The sequence below is a fragment of the Dreissena polymorpha genome, chromosome 2, assembly GCF_020536995.1.
Source record: "Dreissena polymorpha isolate Duluth1 chromosome 2, UMN_Dpol_1.0, whole genome shotgun sequence".
NCBI lineage: Eukaryota > Metazoa > Mollusca > Bivalvia > Myida > Dreissenidae > Dreissena > Dreissena polymorpha.
Window position 1 is genome coordinate 136,762,525 of NC_068356.1, and position 16,844 is coordinate 136,779,368.

The 16,844-nt window shown below is 34.9% G+C and overlaps 2 long non-coding RNA genes across 2 annotated transcripts; one reads left to right on the forward strand and one right to left on the reverse strand.

The window, feature by feature from the left end:
* Nucleotides 1–12,364: 12,364 nt before the first annotated feature.
* On the reverse strand, nt 12,365–13,895 carry LOC127869155 (uncharacterized). The gene is made up of 3 exons (XR_008044444.1): nt 13,397–13,895; nt 12,867–12,984; nt 12,365–12,523 (listed from the first exon to the last, which is right to left on the reverse strand). It is a non-coding gene; the product is annotated as an uncharacterized LOC127869155 (long non-coding RNA).
* Nucleotides 13,710–15,115, forward strand: LOC127869163 (uncharacterized). Its single transcript, XR_008044451.1, has 3 exons — nt 13,710–13,951; nt 14,594–14,696; nt 15,040–15,115. It is a non-coding gene; the product is annotated as an uncharacterized LOC127869163 (long non-coding RNA).
* Nucleotides 15,116–16,844: the final 1,729 nt, after the last annotated feature.

Consider the following 16,844-nt stretch of genomic DNA (forward strand, 5'->3'; position numbering starts at 1 on the left):
TCGGATGAAAACAACTTTAATCAGAGAGCGGACACTTAATACAGAGCGACAGACCGACCGACGGACAGACCGACCGACCGACAGACAAGCTCAACTTCGTTTGGTGGGGTATAATTAACCAAGAACTAGGCCAGAGTGAAAAATCTAAGTACAAAATGAGGTTAATTTCAAGGAGAAACTAAAGATGGGTAAATTTGGTGTAACCAAAATTTAGACCTTCTGAGTTTAAGTTCCAAAGTTGGTCAATGTCATAGTCAAGATGAAGCAGGTGATTTTAGTTTATTAAGAGTGTTCATAGAAACCATCCATGTCAGTGTTTAAGCATTGTAAAAAGCAAAAATGTCGTTAGATGGAATGCATAAATTTTAGTTAACCCTTTCCCACTCAAAGCAATGTAAAAATGGCTATGTGAAAACAGCATAAAACCAGAACAGCCTGTGAGAAACTCGCAGGCTGTTCAGGTTTTATGATGTTTGCTGCTAATCAGTATTTAAGAGTTTGAAAAGAAGCCTTTTAAACTTGCATCTAGTAAGATAGGTCTTTATTTAAATTTAACTTTCTGAGGGAATACAAATGCGTCAAAATACGTATCTAAATGGTAAAGGGATAAACAACAACAACAACATTTATTCAGCAATAAAGCTTATACAAGCTCTCAGCCAATATAAGCTCTTAGCCTACAAGAAATTGGACTCTGCAGCCTACAAGAGATTGGACTCTGCAGCCTATAAGAGATTGGACTCTGCAGCCTACAAGAGATTGGACTCTGCAGTGTACAAGAGATTGGACTCTGCAGCCTACAAGAGATTGGACTCTGCATTAGTCTAAACCATAAGTAGGTAAGCGTCAACAGCAACGTGCAGTAAGGTTGATATGGGTGTGTTGGTACTCTTCAAGTACAAAATCCATGCAAGTAAGAAAGAAATGTGTTCACTGTGTAGAGATGGAAGGATGGGTCAATCAATATGTACCTCCCAAATCTGTCAATGCAGGGGCATACACAATATTTTTGGTCTTCTCATAAATATATTAATTTTAGTACTAGACACATTTTGCTGTCACTTATTATTATTGTGATAAACGGAAATAACCACTGGTGAGGAGCGTCAAGCAGATCTGGTAAACGGAAGGGCATGCTTAGATGTTGACTGTGGAGAATAGATAGCTAAGTATTGATATTATGTACATCCTAGTTCATGCATACAACTACAACCAAATTATACACCATAGAGAGTAAACCACTTTACAGTCATATCAGATAATTGCTAAAAATTGTTCTTTTTATTGGTAGCTTAGGGTTAATACAAACAGTGCGAATTATTATCAGAAAACACAAGTGGGACAGCCACATTCATTCTTACAAGAAAAGCCTAGTAAGGCAACATATATGTTATACAATTATCTACAACATAACATGTCTGCGCATTTTAATACAATTACCTAACAATGTTTATTTTATTAATTTTGTATGAGAGAAGTTTTGCCTAACTGCTCCAGATGTATGTTTTTGTTGTTAAAAACAATAAATACAGTAGAAATGTAATGAAGTAGTTTTTGGATAATTAACATGTATTAACTTACAAAAATGAGGTCTATGCCCTGCAATGTTGTAACCTTCTAGCTCTTGAGCAATATATCAAAGGGAACATATAACGCTGCCATTTGAAAAACTCGGATATCAACAAGAACAGCAAATTAACGCAAAATCAATTGCATACATTAAAGTAAAAACTAATTTCTTTGTCATGGGATGGATCGCCATGATTTAGTTGTATTATGCAGCAAACACATTGACCTTATGTTGTTTTATGCAGTGAACACGTTGGTCTCATTAACATGTATTGGTATTATGCGGCGAACATGTTTACCTTATTTAGTTGTGCCGCGAACACAAGACCTGATTGTTGTTTTACGCAGCGCCCCCACATCAATTTACGTAGATCATTTCTTAGGGGTTAAACAATGTATGATCATCATCATGCTTCTAAGTGTATAACAGTCCTGCAAATCCCTCTTAGAGTAATACTTACCTCTACCTTTAATCTTGATTAACATCAAAGGCATCAGGGTGTTATATTTTACTACACAATATATGTATCCCGGAAAAAGCAACTTTTTGGAAAAACCAACTAATCTGCTGGTACAAATAAACAAAACCCATTTGTAATCCTTTCAAAATCACACATCGTATCAACCGTTATTATCTAAAGGAAGCTATCATTGGTTGATATAACGGACCAGCAATGTTTGTACCGGGGTGATTAGTGGGTTTTTCTAAACTCGTGCTTTTCCGGGATCAGTCTATTGTACCACTCTTACCACACAGGCTTTTTTTATTTAAATGAAGCACAAGACCACAAAAGCCAATAAGAAACATACAAATATTGCTACATTTATGAATATAATCAGTCAATATGTTAGGGTCGAATGGTATAGCAAGACAGTATACAAAATAAAATAAAATTCTGCAACAAAATTTGCTTTAATTTCCTTTGTTAAAATTATTAAGTAGTTTACTTAAGTTCAAATACATGTACTTCTTCAGAATGTGATTCAAACAGAAGAAAGGGAGAACAAACATAAATGTATGTTTCTCTCCTACCAGTTGATAATTTACAAATTATAATAAGTTTAAACAAAGTGAGAAATTTGAGTTGTAACCTATGTTACTATTTTTTTATAACAGACAATGGGTATATTTAATATTCTAGTCTGATCAGGTTATATGTTATTCCAATGTCATGGCATATTTACATTATTCAGGGATTGGTTGCAATATTTTACAATTGGTAGCATGAACCAATGATTTTTTAAAACATAAGTTATTGATTACAAATGATTGCAGGACTCCTATTAAGGGTTTCAGAATGCATTTTCTGTTTGTTTAAATAAATTACTCAGCATATTTATTAATGATTTTTATTTCGGAACAAGGGATTGCAAACTTCTAAATAATAATGCTATTGGATTTCTATCCAAAAACTGGTACTTTGAGATTACTGGATAAAATACTCACATTCTAAAAACATTTATAATTCTGATGTTTATTCTTGAAAATGTGCCCTCATCCTAGCTTTAGTGAAGGATGAGGGTCATTATTAGAGTAAAGCCGGAGGCTGAGCATGTATACTATAGCATTATGTTCGGAGTCGTTCGAACTAATCGATTAATTCGCCAGTACAACGAGAAAATCGAGTCTACCCGAAGTACTCCCAATCGAGTACACCGGAAGCACTAAGCACATTTTTCATAATTCAAAGCTCAATGTTTTGTTGAAAAACCACAATGGGTGGGCTAAGAATCAGATATAAAATATTGCAGAATAAATGTATGTTATACAATACATAAAAATGTTGGGTGGGTGTATACATGCTCAGCCTCCGGCTTTACTCTAATAATGACCCTCATCCTTCACTAAAGCTAGGATGAGGGCACATTATTTTTCGTAAATGCCTTCGGCTTCACATGTATACTATAGCATCTTCAAAGAGCAACAAAACATTCACTCAATCACACATTTATTATAATAAATGTTCATCGTCATTTAAACACCGAATCAGCAAACGACATATTTTCTTTGCTAATAGTATGTCTGTAATAAAACTTCCTAAAGTTCTTATCAGAAGACCAGTCCGCTGTACGTAATATCTTTAGTAAAGAACAACCACTTACTAAAGCTTTAGATACAGATGCCCCTCTAAAAGAATGTGCCTTGAATTTATTAGAGTCTATTCCAGACAAATCCAAAACAGTACGTAACCATCTAGCAACAGTACTAGTGGACACAGATTTAAAAGTGACATACGAAATAAGTAATTTTCTTGACAATCGTACACTTTCTGTTTACTTAAATAAAATAATAAAGTATGCATAGCACACAATTTCTCGTCTTTATAATGCTCAATTTTTAAATTATATGAATGTCCAATTCTTGAAGTTTTCAACACAGATGGAAAACCTATAATAACACATTGCTTTTCCTTCAGCATATAATCAATATCCATGGCAACTAAAGTTTGTGCTCGCGGGGCTGCAGCCAAGGAAATCAAAGCCACCACTTTAAAAGTCAATAATTTCAATGATAAACTTTCCAAAGGAAATAATGAAGAAAGAAATTTCAAAACAGGAGTTACATCCCAAGTAAAATTATACCTTGGTTTTGGAGGCATATTCATAAAAACTCCCTTCATAAACCTTGTAATTAAATTACAGTTAACACACCATGTATTTCCCATCAATGGTAAAGTCTGTAAAAGCATTGCTTTATGCAAATTAATGACTGAATATGATTTTCCTATCTGGAATAAATAGCACAAATATGTCAACACAACTATTTCAGTCGTCTGAAAGGGATTGCCAAACCTGATACCGTTCCAAAGCACCCAATTCTGCCACGCATATTTGTACTGCTGTCTAGTTCCTTTTGACCAAGAAGATGTAATGAGGATTGAAGCTGCAGATGGAATCTTTCTTGTTGACATCTCTTGGATGATATGATGGCTGCGAAGATCTTCAACCTCTTCCCTAAGGGGTGCAGCTCCCCGCTGTGAGGGAGAAACAGCAAGTCTTTATGTCTCGGCAAACTTACAGGAATATCAGTCAAACATTCTAATAAAACAGGAAACCATGACTGTGCCGTCCAATATGGAAAAAATTAAGAGTGCCTTTTTAACTCTGTCTTCTTTCACCTTATTTAGCACCTTTGCAATCAAATTAAAAGGAGGAAATATGTATGGTTCCAATTCTCTCCAATTTAATGAGAATGCATCATTATGAAAGGACCCAGGTTCAGGGTACCATGATACAAAACGATCAATTTGTTTATTTAATCTTGAAGCAAACAAGTCAATATTAGGGTAAAATAATTGTTTACAAACTCTCTGAAAAATATCTGACTTAATAGTCCATTCTGTATTTTCAGAAAAAATTTCTAGAATAATAGTCAGCAGTATTACTTGAACCAGGTATGTAAACTGCTGAAAGAAATATGTCTCTCACTAAACACCATTGCCAAATATCACCAGATAATCTGTCCATACTTAAAGAGGCAATTCCACCCATATCATTAATATATGAAACAGCTGCTACATTGTCAGACTGAACTTGAATATGAACTCCACTTTCTTCATTATAAAAGGATTGCAATCCATAAAAAATTGCCAACATTTCCAAGTAATTTATTGGATACAATGATTCATCCATGTTCCATCTTCCATTGGCATGACTACTTGTGATCAAATCAATAGCGCCCCAACCTAAAAGGCTTGCATCAGTTCTACACACAAAATTAACTTCTCCTTGCCTAATAAGTTTCCCATTTTTCTTTACCAGATTAGTTTGCCACCATTGAAGCTCCTTTATACTATCATTACTCAGTAACACTTTGTTATCAAAATTCATCATTTGTCCTAAACCCAATAATTTATTTCTTTCCAATTGCCTGTAATGTAACGGGGCCTCTAGCACTGCATAAAAAGCGTTAATAATTGACCCTATAAAAGAAGCCAAATCTCGGACAATAACAAACTTTTTGTCAATTAAAATCTTTGCTTTTTGCAATATTTTGTTGATTTTTTCCTCTGTAAGAAATATTTTAAACTCAACCGTATCAATTATAAAACCAAAAAATACCAATATTTGCACTGGTTCCATTACAGACTTATTCAAATTTACCAAAAAACCCAGTTCTTCTAATGTGTTCTGGGTAACTTTTGTGTTTTCTTTGCAAACCAATCTATTTCGATTCATAATAATGGAATCATCAATATAATAGGAACATCTTATGTTTCTATGTCTCAACCATGCAAAAACAGGTTTTAAAATCTTCGTAAAAATAAATGGAGCAGATTTCAAACCAAATGGAAGGCATACAAACTGGTACAATTTATCATTCCATTGGAACTTAAGAAATTTTTGAAAATCTTTGTGAATTGGGACCGAAAAATAAGCATCTTGTAAATCGATGGAGGTCAAGTAATCATTTTTCTGCAAAAGATCAAGCACAACTTTGAATGTCTCCTGTTTAAAATGATCATAATGTACAAATGCATTCAAATACTTCAAATTAATCACAGGACGAAACTTTCCATTAGGTTTCGGTACTATAAAAATAGTTGATATGAACTCTTCGTTTTCATGAACAGAGTTAATAATAGCTTTTTTGCTCAAAAGAGTTTTGATCTCTAGATCTACAATTTGCCAATGTTCTTTTTCAAATGGAATTTCTTTTGGAATTTTATGTTGACATGGTTGTATGTCAAAATGAATACAGTAACCAGACACTGCATCAAGAACCCATTGATCTTGTGTAATTTTTCTCCAAGCATGTAAATTATATTTCAGACCTCCAATTTTACATACCTTAATGTCCACATCTACTCGTTTGGGTGTGGATTTGGAGGTGTAGCAACCGCATTGGCTGACCTCTTGAACCCTCTACCATATGGTCGACTACCAGATCTATACTGGCCCCTGTAGGGGTACGGCTGGTATCTGTTTGGGTACGGATCCTCATAACCGCCCTGAACATAGCTTCCTCTGAAACCCCCTCTTCTAGGGTATCTACCGGGTCCTCGACCTCTCACAAAATTGTCATTTCGTCCAATATAGGACACGGAGTCACAAGCTTTGATTTCTTTTGACACTTCATCACCAAAAAGCTTATTTGTAATCTGTTGAGAAATGTTACAAAGTGGATAATATTTCCGTTTTAAAGCTGGTCTTATCATATACCTTCTTCTTATAGAAAGGTTGAATTGCACCTGACCCATTAAAGTGAGTGCATCACACAGTAAAGTTTTTGCTTCTTGATTCGCCATAATTTGAGGCTTTAATACCTCTGCAAGACGGATAATGGGTGTCATACCCGAGGCTACCAAATTTTGGGTTTGTACAATGCTTCTATCTTGCGTCTGAGTGCGTTTATTCAGAATTTTCCATATTTCATTATTAACCAATGGAGGGCAAGCCATTTCACAATTCTCAGGAACAGAGTACTTTGAAATTAAAGAATCTGTTTCACACTGTGTTGTGCAAGCAACATTTATTACTTTCGCCAAAGATGGTGATATTGGTTTGCCCTTATCTGGGGCTTTAAGACGGGGCAATTCCCAAGTGTCACATTCAGCCTCGTCATCATCAAATAGTGCACTTGACATGTCAATGTTAGTACGTTTTCTTTGTTTTATTACATCATCAGTGTCAGAAATCTGATCTGCATCTACTTCGATTGTCATTCTTGGTAAATTTTCAAGAGAAGTTCCAAACAGAGATGTAATGTCATCATCATCAGCATATTGTGTTTCTGTACTAGGAATACCAAGTAACTCTCTAAGACTCTTTATGTCATTTTCTGATAGTTAAGACAAATCCAATGCAGGTGTCTGCTTATTACAACCTACTTGTGAAACTGAAAGTTCATTGTTATTCTTATCTGAACCAGATTGCTTCTTTTTTGTTACTTTCGAAACATTACTTTTACTTGTTTTGTCTTTAGAATTACTTTTGTCTTTAGAACTAATTTGCGCTTTCTCCTTCGGAGTGGCCTTTTCTTTTGCATTTAGTTTCTCATTAAACGTTTCTTCATCAGAGAAACCATAAAACGAGTCCTCCGACTCCTCTGGATGCAACGAAACTTCGTCTCGTTTAGAGCCCATTTTCCAAACTTTAAATGTCAATAAATTGGCAAAAACACTATAACACTGAGATTAATCAATGCTAATATAAACTGGGACTACGTCCTCAGTTGGCTCCACAATATATTGATGTACAAATTGTTTATTTTTTCTCACCTTGTTCGTCGAACGCCAGAACATAAAATGAAAAATGTGCTTAGTGCTTCCGGTGTACTCGATTGGGAGTACTTCGGGTAGACTCGATTTTCTCGTTGTACTGGCGAATTAATCGATTAGTTCGAACGACTCCGAACATAATGCTATAGTATACATGTGAAGCCGAAGGCATTTACGAAAAATAATGTATCTTCTTCACTAACAATAAATGCCACTTTTGCTCAGAAAGAACAGATACTGATGCTTAAGTTGTTTTTTTGTTTTTAATTTCAATCAGCATAAAGCCTATTTTCAAGTGCATTGTATATTCAGCAACAATGCAGAGTTCATTGACTTTTTATACTGAATAAAAACATGTTAAAAAAACGAATTTTGAAAGCCTTTGCAAACAGTTTGGATCCAGATGAGACGCCACAGAACATGGCCTCTCATCAGGATCCAAACTGTTTGCTATTCTGATAGTATTCTTTGAAGAGGACATTTTAGCAGACAACAAATTTCCCAGCATGCAAAGGGTTTAAGTGTCCACATGGCCAGTTACTCTCCAGACATTGAGTCATTCCTCTCTCTCATGACTTGATATTTTGATAACTGGTTTGAGCCACTCTCTTGGAAAACCAGGCTTAATGCATTGTAAAGTACCGCCGAGACTGGACTTTTGTTCAGACTAGAGTTCCTTTAAAAAAAAAATCCATTAAAGCCGAAAGTGCTGTCCCCGATCAGCCTTCGCGGACTGTACATTCTAATCTTGAAGACACTTCACACACACATGTATTAAGCCCAGTTTTCCCATAGTGCGGATAAATTATAATTTATCAATGAATAAAGCCATTTGCATTTGTATAATAAAAGTAACCATGATGAGTACTTATACTGATAAGTATAACTTGTTAGTCGTTGAGCACTAAAATAAAAAATTCTTCTACTGCATTTTTTCGTAAGTACTTGCGTATCTTACATCAGATAATCCTAACTTAAATACATAAAAGTTTGAGAGAGTCAATATCAAGGGTGGCAAATAAGTTTGATGGCATTTTCGTCTGGGATGCATATGTCCGCTTGACTAAACACAACAGCTTGCTGGCATATTTATTGTACACATAATATTCACGGGCACTGATTGGGTTTTAATTACATTAACTTTGATGTCTACAGATTTTGCTTCTCTTTGTAACTTGTTATGTCACGTCTTCTTTGTAGTACAGAACAATTGTTTTGGTCCCAATAAATTAATGGGTATAGATGCTGTTTGATCAATTATAAAGAGTTCAATTTTGTAAAGACTTAACAATGATATTAATTCTATACACTGTATCACAAAGGAAGTTTGTGGCCTTTGTGAGTAAAACTCTTTTGAGGGAATTAGCTCAACACAGAATAAAGTTGTAACAATATATTTAATAACAAGATGTACACATAAATTTACAATGTTCTATTACGGAGTTCCGCCAGTTTCTATCTCCCTAAATGTTTAAGTTGGAGTTATTATATACCATTACTATCTTGACATGTACTAAACTTGTTTAAATCTGTGAATAACAATTTCTATTTTATAATCTAAGAATGGCATGATCAAAACATATTGCATGGATTAAAATGGCATATTGAAAATTGATGATTATTAATATAAATCCTACAAACAGTGAGCAAGCATAATGAATGTAAATCTTGCAAACTGTGAACAAGCAAGTAGATCATAATATAAAATTATACATCAAAAGGATTGACAAACCCTTTTTTTTTAATCTTCATATTTAGGAATCAAATAGTTTCTCATAATAATGTATAGTTGTCATTAAATTATTAAACTGCACAAATAACTATCTGATCATAAACAAAAATCTAAACAAACAAATAAGGTCAACATAAGTCCTTGTGACAATATCCTCCCCTCTACAAAAATTAAATGCTCCTGCATTTAACCTTGATCTGTTAAAGACATTTTGTAGTTTTTGTCTTTATCTTTTGGTGGTTGTGCCAAATTGTTTTTCCTCATCAATCATAATAAATTGTTCCAAATGTGTATTCCTTTGTAGTGTCAAAGTATTTGGTTTTCCTTCTATTAAATCTGTTGATTTCTTCTTCTGGGAGGTCACATTGCGCCAGCACCTTTGGAATTTCATCATTGAAGAGGTTCACATTTTTGAAAAACATCCTATTGTTGAAAATGTCTCTCAAAAGCCTGTCAATTTTGTTTACACGTGTTTTCAGGGTTTTCTTCGCCTGACCGGTGCACAATCGCTTTGCATCTTCCGCTGCATCCAAGGCCTGCTCTACCATGTCCATGCATGTCATGAACACTTTTAATTTTTCCTCTTTGTCTTGTTGCATTTCCTCTAATGCGTTCTTGTAAAGAGATGTCACCTTTTGGAATTCTTGAGTTATTTTGATTGTTTCCTGCTCATTTACTTTCACAGCTGGTGCTGCCTTCTTGAGGTCCAAATCATCAAGCTTGTTAAATGGAAGCAGGCTACAGACAGCTTTCCTGTTGTTGTAATTGTCCATCCTGGAACAGTTGCGCTCCTTTCTAGATGTTCTGTTCGTTTTCCTTTTTGTCAATCTGGAAAGACACTTCCTGGCATAATGACCAAACTTGCCACATCTGAAGCACCGTGTTCCAATGGCTGGGCATTTTCTCAGATGCCAGTGATGCCATTTGTTGTGCCCACAACGATGGCATTCTAACCTCTTGCAGTCACTAACCTTCTGTGGTTGAAGTTGTTGTTTTGCCTTGGGCTTCCGCCATGTCCATCGAATGAAGCTGGTTGATGTCATATTGCGTACAGTTGAACATTACTCGCTTAAATGAGAGTTCAGGAAAGGTATAGCAACGTGAAAGTGCTATACACCCGATTCTTTCACCACTTATCACAAAGGAAGTTTGTGGCCTTTGTGAGTAAAACTCTTTTGAGGGAATTAGCTCAACACAGAATAAAGTTGTAACAATATATTTAATAACAAGATGTACACATAAATTTACAATGTTCTATTACGGAGTTCCGCCAGTTTCTATCTCCCTAAATGTTTAAGTTGGAGTTATTATATACCATTACTATCTTGACATGTACTAAACTTGTTTAAATCTGTGAATAACAATTTCTATTTTATAATCTAAGAATGGCATGATCAAAACATATTGCATGGATTAAAATGGCATATTGAAAATTGATGATTATTAATATAAATCCTACAAACAGTGAGCAAGCATAATGAATGTAAATCTTGCAAACTGTGAACAAGCAAGTAGATCATAATATAAAATTATACATCAAAAGGATTGACAAACCCTTTTTTTTTAATCTTCATATTTAGGAATCAAATAGTTTCTCATAATAATGTATAGTTGTCATTAAATTATTAAACTGCACAAATAACTATCTGATCATAAACAAAAATCTAAACAAACAAATAAGGTCAACATAAGTCCTTGTGACAACTGGCTTAAGACATTACTAACAGCTATCCTATTGATAAATTTGGATTACTGGATCTTGATTCCTTGGCATTTTGTTTTCCCAGTCATAAAAAAGTCAATGACAGCCCTTAGCCCATCTAAAAAAAGGGGGAGGGTTGGGCGTAGGGCAAGCCACCCTGTGATAAGCCCGCTAGCTACAAAACGCCATTTGAGACCACAGGCGAAGAGGATGAAATTAATTGTTACAATATACTTTTTATATGTATTTAGAATGAATAATTAATAAGCCTGTCTGCGTTATTCTTGAAAAATTGCATTTTTAAATATCGTTTAAACATATTCAGTAATTTATAGCCTTGCATTATATTCCGCCTATCTCCTATATTCCTAAGTGCTTTAATGCACATGCTCTTGGGTTTCATAACTCAGATAAGTTCTGACATGCCCTGTGCCAGGTCACAGCAGGGGCTACTCAGGCGAAACGATGACCATGGTAGACCATGGTCACCATGGTTTTCGATGGTTGACCATGGTAATTGATTGTCAACCATCAAAAACCGTGGTGGAACATGATCAGGAACATGGTTGACCATGGTTGACCATGGTCACAAAAAACATAGACCATGGTCGGCAATGGTGACCATGGTTAACCATGGTCAGCAATGGTGACAAAAGACAGACCATGGTTGACCATGGTCACAAAAAACATGGACCGTGGTTGACCATGGTCGGCAATGGTGACAAAAGACAGAAAATAGTTGGCCATGGTAAATTAAAACATGGACCCTGATCGGCAAAGTTACTTTTATTTTCATTTCAGTATTCCCATGGTGTTAAATGTTCATTTACATAAAATATGCAATAATGTTAATTATTCTTCGACTTTCCAACTAGGGGACCATGATGGTCCTGAAAATGGCACACACTACTTGAAAATACTGTGACCTTTCAAGTTTGGCATACAAGCCACATACTGAAGTCCATCTATCGACATGAAGATTACTTGACCGAAGGCTGTATAACATTTTTCTGTCGGTCATTAAAAACAAGTTTGGGTCAATAAAAGATGTGACGGCTAAAGTGCACGCCTTACAAAAATTTATGCAAAAACATTATACAAAGTAAAAAATTTTAGCAAAAGAAAATTGTTTTTGCACTCCTCAACTTGTGGACAGTCATGTGCACTTGCAACCTGGCCGGTCTGGTTTCTTTGCCGCCACTGGCACGTTTCACAGATATGTTTCACAGATACGATGAGACATGACCTACTTCACTATCTGCCCTCCATACTTTTGCTTGGACATCAAGAATGTGTGTGCTGAAATAAATTATTTGACTTTATAATAAAACTAGAACCATTGCTGAAGGAGAACTAAATATCGCCCCGACAACTAACTTGGACAGTAAAACAAGGACAACTGAACAGGGGAATTAAATCCATATAAAATGCAGCTATTGTACATATGTAGTAATGTGTGTGCACTATTTATGCATGAAGTTTGGAGTTGATATCTTAACAAGTTTAAAAGTTAAAAATAAACTGACAGACAGACGGTCAGACAAACATATATTCCTAAATTGTTTTAATAAAATTAAATGTAAAGTTCTGCTTCAGTGACAATCTATTGCTTCAAATGAAGTGTTTGTTACAATTAATTTACATTTTAGACTGCCGAAACCCAGTTTATGCCATGAAGTATCCTGAGCTACTGACATGCCTTTTCGACGGTTTTACACAGTTACTGCCCCCGATAATTCCCTCCTCACCTTGCCTTTTTTCTGGAAAGAAATGACATCTACAGTTTACTATAATTGACATTTTCTTCATGTTTAATATTTAACAAAACAATTGTAGTCTAAACCGAGGTCAAATAAACAAGCACTTGTATAGGAGTACCAACTGACGTGTTTAATAGTAAGTGTGATATAATCCATAGTGTGTAAGTGTCATTCATTGCTTTTATTAATTCAGATATTCGTGACAATGCATGTCATTACTAGTATTTTATATGATGAACACTTTCAAACTGGATTAATAAATAAGGGAAAACAACATTCTTCATCCAAATTTAATACCAAATACATGTATTATTCCTAATGGATACGAAACTGACCATTTATGCTACATTTAATTTATTAATTGAAAAATGGGATATACATTAAAAATCGCATAAATCAGTGAAAAACCTACATTTCCATCTGAATTGTCAATCAGCGTCCGAATTCGACAATCCAGCGACCGCGACAGTATTTTCACTAATAGTTTTCTTTGTAATTATCAGCACTTCCGTCCAATAGTTGACTTTTATCATTAACTCCAGTCACATAAATATGATCAACAATTACAATTATATCAATCTTTCTCTTAAACACAGTCTTTCAAAACCGTAACTTCTCCAACAAAACACAAAGTTCAATTACTAAATTAGCCTTCAAACTAGGATCACTGGTTACGTTCTTCTCTAGACATTGTTTCTCTGCGTTTATATAAACTCCCAAAGTATAGTCGTGGTCTAAATTACTGTTTATTTCACTTTAACTTACTGGAAACGCCCGTTTATGTCACGGATCGACATTTTGACAAGTCGCGAAAATAGATGACAGAAAATGCCGGTCTACACCGGAAGTGACCTTACGGCGTTCTTTTATTTAAACGTGTTCAGTGATTCGTTCTTGTCAACAAATATTGTGGTCTGCAGAGATTACTATACGCTGTTCTACTGGGGGAAAAGTGACAAACAAACAGGTGAACACTTTAAGAATATTATGTAAAGTATAGGATGAAACATGTTGTAACTCGCAAATTTTTATTGCAATGATGAGTCATATATTTTCGTGGTATTACATATTTATCATTATGTTTGGAAGTTTTGCTTGTGTTCTTTGGAATTTAAATTTAGATAAACAATCCGCGCGATAAGTTGGTAGTTAAGTAATTCTTAAACTGATGTGATTAGAATAATTTAAAAGGTGTCTATATCATTTACTTAGATATGAATAAAATGGAATTATCTTTAAGGAGTTCGTACCCTGTGGACTTCGTACCATAAGTCTGTAATGTAACAGTTTACTGGAAATTATGTATTTATTTGTGGTACACAGTGCAACAGTCTCCAAAATATATATCATTATGTTCAATAATGAAACAAGCTTTAAAGTGGTACAAACTCTTCATTATCTAATAAAATAACTGCCATGCCAAATAAAATAGATATTTAACGGAAATAATTCGCTTCCAGAACAAATCTGGTTAGTTTTCTTTAAAATAGAAAGAAATCAAATACTACAATAAATAGTAATCTGCTATGATAATCATAACATATGCAATGCAGATGCTTATAAATTAAGTTTTTTATGTAACTTATTGTAATGAACAGACCAATTTCAGGGTGATGAATGTCCCCCATATGGCAAAATTCAACTTGAGTGGGCATCCACAACCAAATGCTGGAAAAAGCTTCAAACAGACTGCAGTGTATTCTGTCTTCAAGGTACTGGGCTTGCACTAAGTAACTGTACATTAAATTCGTATTTGTTCGTTATTACGTAAAATAATCACTTATGGGAAGTATCTTAGTTTTGGGGCCAATATAAGATGTTATGATATACATATGAATTTTAAATATCACTATTGTCTTGTTTAATTTACCCCAGATAGATGTCCTACAGAACAATATCAGACCAATCACCATGCAGTAACCTAACAAAACCAGACATTTCAGTCATTTTCCTGTTGTCAGATCCCAATATATATTGATTATAGATTCGCTTTTATAATAGTTTGAATGTAAATAACTCTTTACTATAGACCTTTTTATGATTTTTATTCCCTAGAGCACATGTGAACAGTTTACCTCATACCAGAAAGGACCCAGAGACAGTGCATGGTGTTCAATATTCTCAAATATGCGCCAGAAAGGAAAATGGCAGTGTGTTGAAGACATTGACAAACAATTTGAAAACTAGCCTTTGTGCTACATGTAAGCCTGGCAGTCTGTGGCTGATGACATTGTTTGTAGTCTCTCATGTTTGCTTACACTTATAATAACCTTTGTAAGACCTCAGTTAATGAACTCATGAAGAATTATAGTTCATGAACTATTCACTGACAGTCCGTGAACAGAAAATGGGCCATTGAAAAATGGAAGGAAAGTGTTCATGAACTGTTCATGAACAGCAAAACCCTAAAGAACTTTTCAAGAACTGTGTTGTTCATGACCTGTTCAAGAACACTTCATACCATTGGTGTTCATGAATAGTTCATGAACACTTCATGCCATAACGGTTCAAGAATAGTTCATGAACACTTCATGCCATTAGGTTTCAAGAATATTTCATGAACACTTCATGCCAATAGTGTTCATGAACAGTTCACGAACTAAAATTTCAAGAACATTTCACAGACATGGCCCATTTTCTGTTCACTGACTATTCGTGAACTATTCATGAACTCGGTTCACAAACAGTTCATGAACAGTTCACGAATTATTCGTGAACTGCAGAACAACATTTCGCAGGGGAGTATTTGACATGATTATCAGTGTGAGCGTTGCTAGTGATCTTCAATCATAAACTTGTATCTTAAATGAAAATATTGCATGTTTTGTTATTAATTAAAATGCTTATAATTTATTATGTATCACCTTTAAATATCTGTTGCATATTTTAATAATAACAAGCTCTAAAGCAGTTTTAGGACCTTTTTAATGAAGTACATTGTTTTTACTCACTTAACTTCAACAGAATTGAATAATATTAATTTTTTTGTTTTTGTTGTTTTCCTTCACAATTTTTACCATGTTTACAAACTGTTGAAGAAGTTGTATTGGTGAATAAGTTTTCATGCCCCCGAAGGTGATCGCACTGTCAGTCTGTCTGAAATTCTGTCACACTTTGCGTTAAGGTTTCGAAAAATGGTCATAACTTTTGCAGTATTGATTATAGCAACTTGATATTTGGCTTGCATGTGTATCTCATGGAGCTGCACATTTTGAGTGGTTAAAGGTTAAGGTCATCCTTCAAGGTCAAATAAAAAATCAAAGCGGCGCAGTAGGGGGCATTTTGTTTCTGACAAACACATCTCTTGTTCACATTGCATTTTCAGTTATTTGGTATTTCCAGTGTGTGCATCAAATTTTATTTGATATAACTTGTACTGGTGTGGAAATTATTTGGAATGGAATGTAAAAGAGTTAAGGGCATGTCATGTTAAACTTAAGGACCTAGAAGTAAAGACCTATTCAAGTTTAAAATAGCCTGTAAATGACTGCAAGCCCAGGCGAAATACAGGCCATATGACCATGGTCGACCATGGTCATATGACCATGGTAGACCATGGTCAACCACGTTTTGTTAAATGGCACCACGGTCTTTGACTATGGTCGACCATGGTCAACCATGGTATTTGACCATGGTCAACCATGGTATTTGACCATAGTCAACCATGGTATTTGACCATGGTTGACCATGGTCATGATGACCATGGTCAAAGACCGTGGTGCCATTTAACAAAACGTGGTCTACCATGGTAAACCATGGTCATATGACCATGGTTTAACCATGGTCTACCATGGTAGACCATGGTCATAAGGCCTTCATTTCGCCTGGGTAAAATTATATTGGAATCATAGACATCACAG